This window comes from Eumetopias jubatus, unplaced genomic scaffold (assembly GCF_037043125.1).
Source record: "Eumetopias jubatus isolate StellerSeaLion01/CBP00866 unplaced genomic scaffold, mEumJub1_p1.0 scaffold_15, whole genome shotgun sequence".
In the NCBI taxonomy this organism is placed as follows: Eukaryota; Metazoa; Chordata; class Mammalia; order Carnivora; family Otariidae; genus Eumetopias; species Eumetopias jubatus.
The window spans coordinates 64,865,808-64,876,451 of NW_028274821.1; positions in this window are offsets into that span (position 1 = coordinate 64,865,808).

Sequence of the window (10,644 nt, forward strand, 5' to 3'; positions counted from 1 at the left end):
CCCTGCATTGGGCTCCCTGCTCAGTGGGGAACCTGCTTCTCCCTCTCCCTCTGCCTGCCACTCCCCCTGCTTGTGCTCTCTCTGTCAAATAAATAAATAAAATCTTTTAAAAAAATATGCCAAAACTTTAAAAACTGTTGGAAATGTATGGGGAAATGAAAAACACAGTCAAACTCATATTTAGTGCATTGTAATTTAAATCTTAGAAACATTGAGAATTAAATATTTTATTTCTTTGTAAAGAAAGTATCAAAAGTAGTTTGATTAGTGCTTACCTTTTTATTTTCTTCATATAAATTATAATATAAAGGAGTCCATCTATCTTCAACTCTCTATTGGCCACTTTGAGATTTTCTGTCGTCCCTTGAATAAATTCTTGATGGTGTTGCCTTTGAGAAAGGTTTTCCTCATCAACAAATACTATGGGATGATCATCATAACCACCTGGGGGTCCTAATTTCCTGATTCTGACCTTAAACAAAACTTAAGGTTTCTTCATGTCCTCATAGCATGACCATACAGCTTCCTAGCAAGTCAGCCACAAAGTGATTATATGCAATGAAATGGAATGTAAGTTTCCAGTAACCAATCATAACAGAAACCGATGTACTCATTCATGCTTCATAAACTGAGCTGTAACTACTGAGAGCTGAACTTCTCAACCACCTTCCCTAGAAAGTCTCCCTGTTCTGGAACAATCTGTTTCTTGCTCAATATAAAAGAGTCATATTAAGTAAAGTTCTCTGAATGTTCTTTTGGCAGAAGCAATGAGTGGGATGGGGGGGAACACCATGTGGTTGAGTGTGAAGTTCTTGTTGAGGCCCTCGTTTTGTTTGGGGAGGTTCGCTGTCCAGCCCAATGCCATGAGCAGTGTGTTTCTTGGGACTCACCTCTGACACTCCTTGAATCTGTTAAATTAATTAAACGAGGAGGCCGCTAGGCGGATGTGGCTCTCATGCTGTGGTGGCCTATTTAAGCAAACCAAAAGCTAAGCCTATAAATGCCCCAAGCTTATGGAAATCAAAAAGCTAAGGGCAACTGATCATAAACAGCCAACTAGACTTTAAGCTACAGCCAGTCAGTAATTTCCTTACTTTGCTTACACCTTTTTCTCTATAAAAATCTTTCTGTCAGCTCCTCTTGGGAGAGCTCTCCTAACCGCTTGCCATTTGACACTGCCTGATTGGAATAGATTTTTGCTCAAATAAACTCTTACGTTTTTTTTTAAAAAAGATTTATTTATTTATTTGAGAGAGAGAGAGAGAGCAGGGAGGAGGGGCAGAGGGAGAGGGAGAGAGTCTTAGCCTCACTGAGCACAGAGCCCAAAGCAGGGGCTTGATCTCATGACCCTGAGATCATGACCTGAACCGAAACCAAGAGTCAGATGCTTAACCCACTGCACCACCCAGGTGCCCTACTCTTACAATTTTTAAGATGCCTCAGTTTCTTTTAACAAAGCCTAAGCCAGGCTCTATCCAGCTTCTTGTTGTAGGAGGAGAGGAGGCCTTTTAACAATGGCAACAATGTATCAAAACCCTTTCATATTATTTGTATGTAAATAGTTGATAAATAAAATATTGATTTAGAAAATGGAATGAATGGTAAATGCTGTGGAAACAGAAATTGGTGTAACTCCTCACCTGGTAGCACATTGGTTTTAAATGTTTCTCATTTCTTATAAAAATGGATGCTCTAGGGTGCCTGGGTGGCTCAGTTGGTTAAGCGACTGCCTTCAGCTCAGGTCATGGTCCTGGAGTCCCGGGATCGAGTCCCACATCGGGCTCCCTGCTCAGCAGGGAGTCTGCTTCTCTCTCTGACCCTCTTCCCTCTTGTGCTATCTCTCATTCTCTCCCTCTCAAATAAATAAATAAAAAATCTTTAAAAAAAAAAAGGATGCTCTACACATATTCCTATAATCTGCTTACTCCACTCAGCAACACATTGTAAGCTTACTTCATTTTAAGAAATACAGCTCTATATCACAATGTTAATGGCTGTAGAGAATTCTATATTATGTATTTAGATTGATTCTAAAGTTTTGAAATTACAAATAATGCTGTGATAAACATTTTTGTATAGTCATATTTAAACAATTATTTGCTTCTGGGCTTTTTTAGAATACATTATTAGAATTATGTGTTCTAATTGTTGGGTCGCTGGGTATGACTTATATTTTAAACTTCTAGTACAAGTTGACAGATTGATTGGCAATCATTTTAAAAAGTGGGACAGTCTTTACAAGAACAAAAAAAAATATAAACCAAGATGTTCAGTACTTCAGATATTTTAGCATTTAGTAGCAGCTGTAACCACACATCTCTGCTGTTATTCTACATGTTAAGGCCACTTTTCAAATAACGTGATCAAATTAGGCTTGGTAACTACTCAGGGCTAAATGTCCACACATATCATTATTAGCTTAATAAAAATAAACACAAGCCAAGAAGAGACCATACCATACAGGTCTTAGAGGGAATTAGTCTTCAAGATCAACTGACATTTGAAATGTCAATGCAGTTGCAAAACATTCTCCATGGCTTGGACATGTTCAAGGAACAATATCTTTATCACTATACTTTTGAAATGCCTATTACCCTGGCATCCAGTTAACTTTTAAAGCCTTATGCGATTATAGGCTGCAAATAAATCCAGCTTCTAGGTTGGTGCATAAATTGTAATTTGAGGTTTGGGTTCAATAATGAAAGCATAGTGACTTAATCTATTGTGAAGGGAAAATGCTACCAGCCAGGATGATGCTTTAGGAGAAAAGGTAGGAACGGATGTCGCCTTAACTCCCTCCCACCTGCTCCAAATGAGATCACGTGTCTCCTGCTTTATGAATCTCTTCAACAGGAAATGATACCACCACTCTAGCTTCAAATTCTAAGAGCTACCTGTGAGAGGTAACACATCAACTTAAATTCACAGTAGTCAGTGTGTATGTGTGTGTGTGTAAGGTCAGTGTGTTTCCTGAGGTTCTGAGAGTGACAGAGGGGGAGTTGGCAGAGTGCCAGAAGTCTCAGGCGATGATGTGGCTGATGTTGGTTGGGAAGACTTTACATGAGCTGAGGTGCTTGGGGCAGTCTCTGTTGACTTCACAACTGTAGAAAACTGTAACTGTGCTAGTGATCAGTGTAGTCAGTCTTATTATTCCTCTGAGGTGGGAAGTGGTGCTCAAAGGTAAGATTTGAAACATATAGTTCTGCTGCAAGACCTCCTTTTTTTTTTTTTAAAGTAGATTCCAAAAGGGCTCTTGAACTCACAACCCTGAGATCAAGAGTCCCATGCTTAACCGAATGAGCGACCCAGGCACCCCAAGACCTCCTTTTAACTGAATGAATGTGAGTAACATCTTAATATGTGCAGTTTGTTAGAGTCAATGAAGGTTTAAATTGATACACTATGTCTGTTATATTGATATGAATTCTTCTTTACTGATCTCAGAATTATTTAAAAGCTAGAAATATATAATCATCATGAGCCACACAGGACAGCACATATACAATTAATAAATAGTATTTTTCAAACTTAAGTAATGTACAGGCCCTCTCTAAAGGAAAACAAGTTTCTCATGGACCACCTAGTGCTTACCTAAATTATTTTTATTATAATGTTAGTGAAAACATGTATAAACATAATAGTCGTATAAATGCCTGAGCTTATATAGCTACACAAATCAAAACATATACAAATTAAATATAAAGAAAATCAAACAAGCTTCACATGAACAATATTTGATATGATGCTTGATGTTGTTTTGCTGAAATTAAGACCATACTTACACTGTGAACTTGGAGTGATATAGATTCTTTGGAGTTCAGTGATCCAGCTCACCACTCTTGACGGCCTCTGGGGAAGATGCCTGATCTCTGTTCACGTGGATTCTTCTGAGATTTCTATGAACTCCAAGGGTGAGGGAGAGTGTGCCTGGAAACCTGACTCTCCAAATTTGTCCTCAGAGGGGTTGAACAGGATAAACACAATTATCCTGGCCTGGGATAATGATTATTTGTGTGTGTGTGTGTGTGTATAAGAAATTTTTTGTGAAGGTGTTATCAATAGAGATGTTAAAAGGATTTAAGTTCCCTGGTTAGCTTTCTATAAAAGACCAACCCTAAATGCCCTCATTGGCAACCCTGTCGGGGACCCCTCTCCCTCTTGAGAGCTTTTTCTGTATCTTCACTTAATAAACTTCTATCACTTTACTTAAAAAAAAAGAAAATTTTTTTTTTTGTGAGAAACGAATTTTGTGTGTGTGAGGATATTTAAGTTCTACTTAGCAAATTTTGATCATACAATATAATTTTAAAAATGAAAATGAGATTGTGCTATTCATAATGTCATGGTGTTCATGTTAGCACTGTAAAGTTAGACACATTTTCCATTGTGAAGCCATTCCATAACTTAAGCCAGCTCTTCTTAATAGGTCCCATCAATATTAAAATAATATATCTAATCTTGTTTGTTTTGATTCTGGATTCACTAAGTAGCCTTCTGATTATTTATAAATGTAGTTTCATGCACGGACCAGCTGCAAGGAATATAAATATCTGGTCTTGTTGAAATAATTAACAAATCAGCATTTTGGTTACAACATTGCATGTAAGTTTGGATAATGAATGTTTTATTTATCCCTGGTCACCCTTGGGAGTTCCTAAAATTGTACTCAGCTCTGTGTATTTGCCCCAGAGTGGGAAATAGGTGACTTCACCTATATAATACCACTTGGGGAGGAAACTTTATACTGATCAGCCAGTCTTCTCTAGGGATGCCTCTACCTTCCATCGTATTTCAAGTTTTAACACTACCTTCATTGTCAGAGCTGATGGGTTTGAGCAACAGGAGCTGGGACATAATCTGGAAAGTCTTAGTCAAAGGAATAGAAACTTGAATTGGACCTTAAAAGACAGATATGATTTAGATGGTTGACCCAGGTGAGTCAGTCAGCTGTTTACTTCTGAAAGCCATGATTACAAGATGCAACTCAGTAACAGCTATCAGGAAGCTTTGAAAAAATAAAGGTTTATTTCTTCCTGGGTTACTCTACAACATATTGGAAAGGCAGCAAAAAAACTATCGTTATTTGCAGATGCTACAATTATTCTCTATCCTCAGCCACTCCCCATATCCAAGAGACTCAACACAAAGTTTTCTAAGATAATAAAAATAAGTAAAAAGCAATATATATACATATATATAGCTGTCCTATATGGTGCCCCGGCCCGCGTGCAAGGTCGAACAGGGGTGAGGGTAAGAGAATGAAACATAAAAGTATGGGAACAGGAGGGTTGCCCACGGGGATGCCGCGAGCAACAACTTTATTCTCTCTTACACACTTTATATAGGTTCAGGTTACATAACAGTAGGACATAAACAAGTTCCACAGGTTTCTCCCTGCCCTCCCTTGGTTCCGTCTTGAGTTCCTGGTTCGAACGGCCAGGTTCCTCAAGCGCATAGCTTCTTCCTTGTTTTGCTCACACGGTATGCCTTCAAGGGGCCCGGTGCGCTATTTTTCAGGGCTTATCAATAACGCTGTGGTTTTCTTGGCCTATATACAACTCAAGCTAGCCAGTACAACATGTTTTTGTATGGGGGCAGTCAGGTGGCCCTGGTTCAAAGGGATCAGGGAGCCTTTGCTCTACCCGATTAACCCCTTTGTTGCTCATGGCTCCCGACAATATGGCACTTATAAACAATTGGAGAAACATAATGTAAAAAGTCTCATTATGGAAAGCAACAAAACCTCAGGACTATCTGGATATAAACTTGATAAGTGACTTGAAAGACTTATAAGAAGAAAACCCATGAAATCTTACTAAAACATAAAGGAAGACTTGAGATAATAGAGAGGTCTGATGTGTTTCTGGTTGGGAAGACTAAATATTAGAAAATTTCATTTCTCCCTAAATTATTCTATAAATAGAATGCACTATATCAACATCTCAATGGAATTTTGTTTGTAAAGTCTACAAATTGTTTTTTTTTTTAAAGATTTTATTTATTTATTTTGACACAGAGAAAGAGAGAGACAGTGAGAGAGGGAACAAAGCAGGGGGAGTGGGAGAGGGAGAAGCAGGCTTCCTGCCGAGCAGGGAGCCCAATGCAAGGCTCGATCCCAGGACCCTGGGATCATGACCTGAGCCGAAGGCAGACGCTTAACGACTGAGCCACCCAGGAGCCCCTACAAATTGTTTTGATTCCCTGTTCCTTCCATAGGGCCCTTTCCCCAAATACCATCACATTGTGGGGGGGGTCATATGAGTTTCGGGGGAACACAATTCAGTTCATAACACTGGGTTGTTGAAAGAGTTGAGAAATAGGCTTTTCTTCCATTCTCCCCTCTGCAGGAGTAAACACAGCCCAAGCTTTGGAGTAAAATACAATAATCTCCTTACAAATTGCCATCTGAGGTATCAAGAGGGCCCCTGTGTGCTGGGACTAGGACCACCTTTCAGCAAGACTCCATGTTCATTTGCAGGAGTCAGGTGGGAGCCCAGACCTCTGTGTCTCTTAGCAAGACACAGTGACATTTGACCTCTCATAGTTTGGGGACCTCCCAATTCATGGACTGACATGAGATGTTGATATAGTGCATTCTATTTATAGAATAATTTAGGGAGAAGTGAAATTTTCTAATACTTAGTCTTCCCAACCAGAAACACATCATACCTCTCTATTATCTCAAAGCACTGGTTATCACTATCCTTTGGTCATCCAGTGGATGCTGTGGTGTGCTGTCAACATAATGGAAATAAAAATAATGAAAATATTAATAACCTAAACATAGCATGTTTAGGTTATTAATGTAAATGTAAAAGACCAATTCTGACTGTACCATAGACACAACGTAGCTTTTTAGGAGAGCATTAAAGGAAGGGTGGCTTCTTTGACAGTTTGTGACTATATGAGCTCTCATTCTTCCTGGCTCCCTGGACTAAAGCCACAAGCATGATCCGCAGAAATCATGTGAAGGGGGCATAACATAGTGGACCTGGTGATCTGGGGAGAAGGAGGCAGGGATATGGGGAAGAAGAAAGATGTATGGTGATGGTGAATGTCTATGAGTGAGGCGAAGCTGAGAACAAGAGGAGGGAGCTGGTTTCTGCAGAACACTCTCAATCAGGCAGAGCTGGACATCATCACTTAGAGCAGTGTTCCTCAAACATGTCCAAAAGGAGAGGGCATGATTAACAAAAGTAAGAACTTGCATTTCCAGAGAGTTTTCCTCTGGATATTCTGATTCACTAAGCCATGGAATCTGTATGTTCATATTTAACAAGTGATGTCAGGCTAAATAAAATACAACTTGACTAAAAGTAAGGATAAATAAAGGAATTATGGTTAGCACACAAATAGCCCAATCTAGAGTTCTAGGAATATTTGAATGCATGGAGATATAACAATAATCTTACAGCAGAATATTTGAAAGGAGCATAGACAAAATGGTAAGCAAAAATCCAAAGCATCTTAACTTTGTCCTTTAGGAGAGCATTAAGCCCACCCTAAATAGCTGGCCAGATTTTTAAGAGTTAAATTGAAGACAGGACCAAAGAAAAATGCAGTGCAGTAATCGGCAACCAAAGCTTTAGGAGAGGAACTGGGATGAAAGCATGTTGCCTGCTGCCACCTCGTGGCAGAATTGTGTAGTTAATAAAGACAGGTTGCAAGCCAGAACAGCAAATGCTGGCCGCCTACTATTTATGAGGGCCAAACTTCCTTTTCTAGGGCTATCCTTTTTTCTCCGGATTACGATGTTGAACAGGAGGTGGCTGGTCAGAAATAGGGATTGTGTTCAATGAGAGAGTTCTCTGTCATCCTTCCCTTCATCTATTCCATTCCCCAATATTTAGGGTGAGCCTACCTCTTTGATTCAGACAGGCTATGTCAGACGTAATGTGAAAATTCTCATTCTTAAGGTGTCAGATGGCTGACTGGGGCTTTCAGAAAAGATAGATCTCACCAGTCGCTGGAGAATATGGTTTTCTACGTGTTGAGAACTGAAAGGTTCTTTAAGGAGGGGTGGTCTTTTCTCAATTTTTTGTTTGTGTGGGTTGAAGTTAGGGGTGGAGTTAGCACTCTGAAGTGTGGGTTGAAGTTAGGGGTGAAGTTAGCACTCTGAAGTGTGGGTTGAAGTTAGGGGTGTTCTCACCATTTCCCTGACACTCTCTTAGTTCTGCCCACCTCTGTGTTGGCTTCATTATCAAGCTGGTTGGCAAGAAGTTTCCGGCAGTTTCAGTCCTCACACAAAAAATTTAGAAGATAAGTAAATTGCTCCTATTGTAATATTCCAAGCAATTAACCCTGATCAAGTGGTCCATTGTTAAGACCAGAACTTTGCTTGGGGAATGAGATTTACTATTTATATTAAGACAATCTTTAGAGATGAAAGGGAAGTAAGCTTCTCCTAAGACATAGGGAATAAAGGGGGCTAAATGGATATTTGAATAAAACCTGGTTGTGTTCTGTTAAGAAAGTGAGGGGAGGGGGGATGGATGCTGGGTAGGCAACCAATAATGTTCATTTAGTATCAGTGATTGATTTGTCACAGTACAACACACAGGTGATGATACTCAAACTGAACTAATGTGAGGCAACTGATATTAGTGGGGATTATAATAAACAGAAATAGAAGAGAAAGCACTACTCAGTTCTAGGCAATGTGACCATGCAAGAATACATGAATATATGAACATGTTAGAGCTTCAACATTTTCAAGAGGAGTTGATAATCTGAATTTTTATGTCAAATATCCTATTTTATTTTTTTGTTTTGTTTTAAAGATTTTATTTATTTGTCAGAGAGAGAGAGAGAGAGAGAGCACAAGCAGGGGAAGTAGCAGGCAGAGGGAGAAGCAGGCTCCCCACTGAGTAGGGAGCCCGATGTGGGACTTGATCCCAGGATCCTGGGATCATAACCTGAGCTGAAGGCAGCTGCTTAACCAACTGAGCCACACAGGCATCCCTCAAATATCCTATTTTAAAATGTTGGAAACTAAATTGGTCTTTGTTTTTAACCACAAAGGGCAGCCAGTACTGTCCAAAACAAACAAAGCTTATCTGTTGAGGAAATACAGCCTGTGAAACTCTAGTTTACAAACTTTAGGCTAGAAGAACCATTGCTTGTCATTCGGTGGTCCTGTGGATGCAAGGCTTATCAAGAGCAGAGCAGCCAAAGGAGGGAGATCAGAGAGTTAGTGTCATTATCTTGCCATACATTTCAGCAGGTGGGTCTGATGCCAGCAGGCCAGGTCCAGGGACCCAGAGGCGTCCTGCAGGATCAGCCAAGAGGATCCTTGGCTTCGTGAAGGATAGAAATAAAACTTGAGCCAGCAGCCAGCAGGAAGTGAGAGCAGAGTTTATTGAGGAGAGAGAGCAGATACAGATGGAGCATCCAGGAAACTCAGAAAGGAAAGGAGCATGAGTCTTGTCTTTGTTTGGGGTCTGGGGTTTTGTTGAGTATGGCTGTCTGGTGTATGTGTCCTCTCAGGCATCCAGGTACCCGTTAGAACAAAGACAGGGGCCCAGGTGTTATACCTTGGAGCCGGGGGTCTTGGCATTGAGATATCTAGCTCTGGTGGTCTGGAGCACTCTAATGATAGCTTCCTCCAGTCATTCTCACCTGGTCCTTCTTCCTTAGATGTTATCTATTCTAGAGAAATCATTAACTCCTTGTTCCTTACAAGAGGACATATGCTATTTGCATTACAAGGCTTGTGTAAAGTGGGGTGGGGTGCAGATCCTAGCAAGAATAGAGGCAGGAAAAGGAACAAAAAGCAGATTTTTATGGAGTCCTTCAGTTTCCCTATCTTAGGTCTCCAAACCTCAGTTCTCAGGCTTCTGCCTCACCTAACAAAATCTAAATTCCATTGGAGCCAGTTACTCCTTTCCTGACTAGGCAAACTACTCTGATACCCCGAACCACAAACACTTGTTTACCTTCCTACTTCATGCACAGGTAAGACCCTGTGGGTACAGGAACCAAAGTCTTCACACTACCAGAAATCCAGCGTGGCCTAGGTTTGATCCTTTTTTCAAAGCTGCCTAAATTCCTTTTGTTAAGATACAGCTACCATTCTTGCACCTCTGAGCCCCTATCTGATGTCATTAGGTAGTTTTTCATAGTTCTGTGAGGCATAGTTTTTTTTTTATTGATAAGTTAGATTGATTACCTTCTTTTCATTAAAACATAGGCATTTAGCTTAATTGGGAAATAGCAGTTTGTTACTAAAAATCAATGCCTAATTAGCTTAAAATAGACTAATGTTGAGATCAGAAACTACTTATTGATTTATGTTTATTATCTTTTCCCTGGTCAATTTCTTGTTACAAAGAAGCAAAAAAGCAGTAACTGTCAGCCCTGTTTGCACCTTAGAACCTTGGGGGTGGAAGAGCGATAGAGGACCGATGCCCATGCCAGGCCCTACCCTAGAAGGACCTAAACTCCCCAAATAATTCTAATGTGTTGGCAGGACTGTATACAGTTTCCTGTAAGAAAAACCTACAAGCCTCCGAAACCCATCAAATCGTCTGGATTTTCTTCAGAACCCTTCATTTCAGCACGAATGGGCCGCGAGTAACAACTTCCTGAGATGGCTGAGGCTAGTTCTTTCCACCCGGATATTGACCGGACCATCGGCCAATCGGC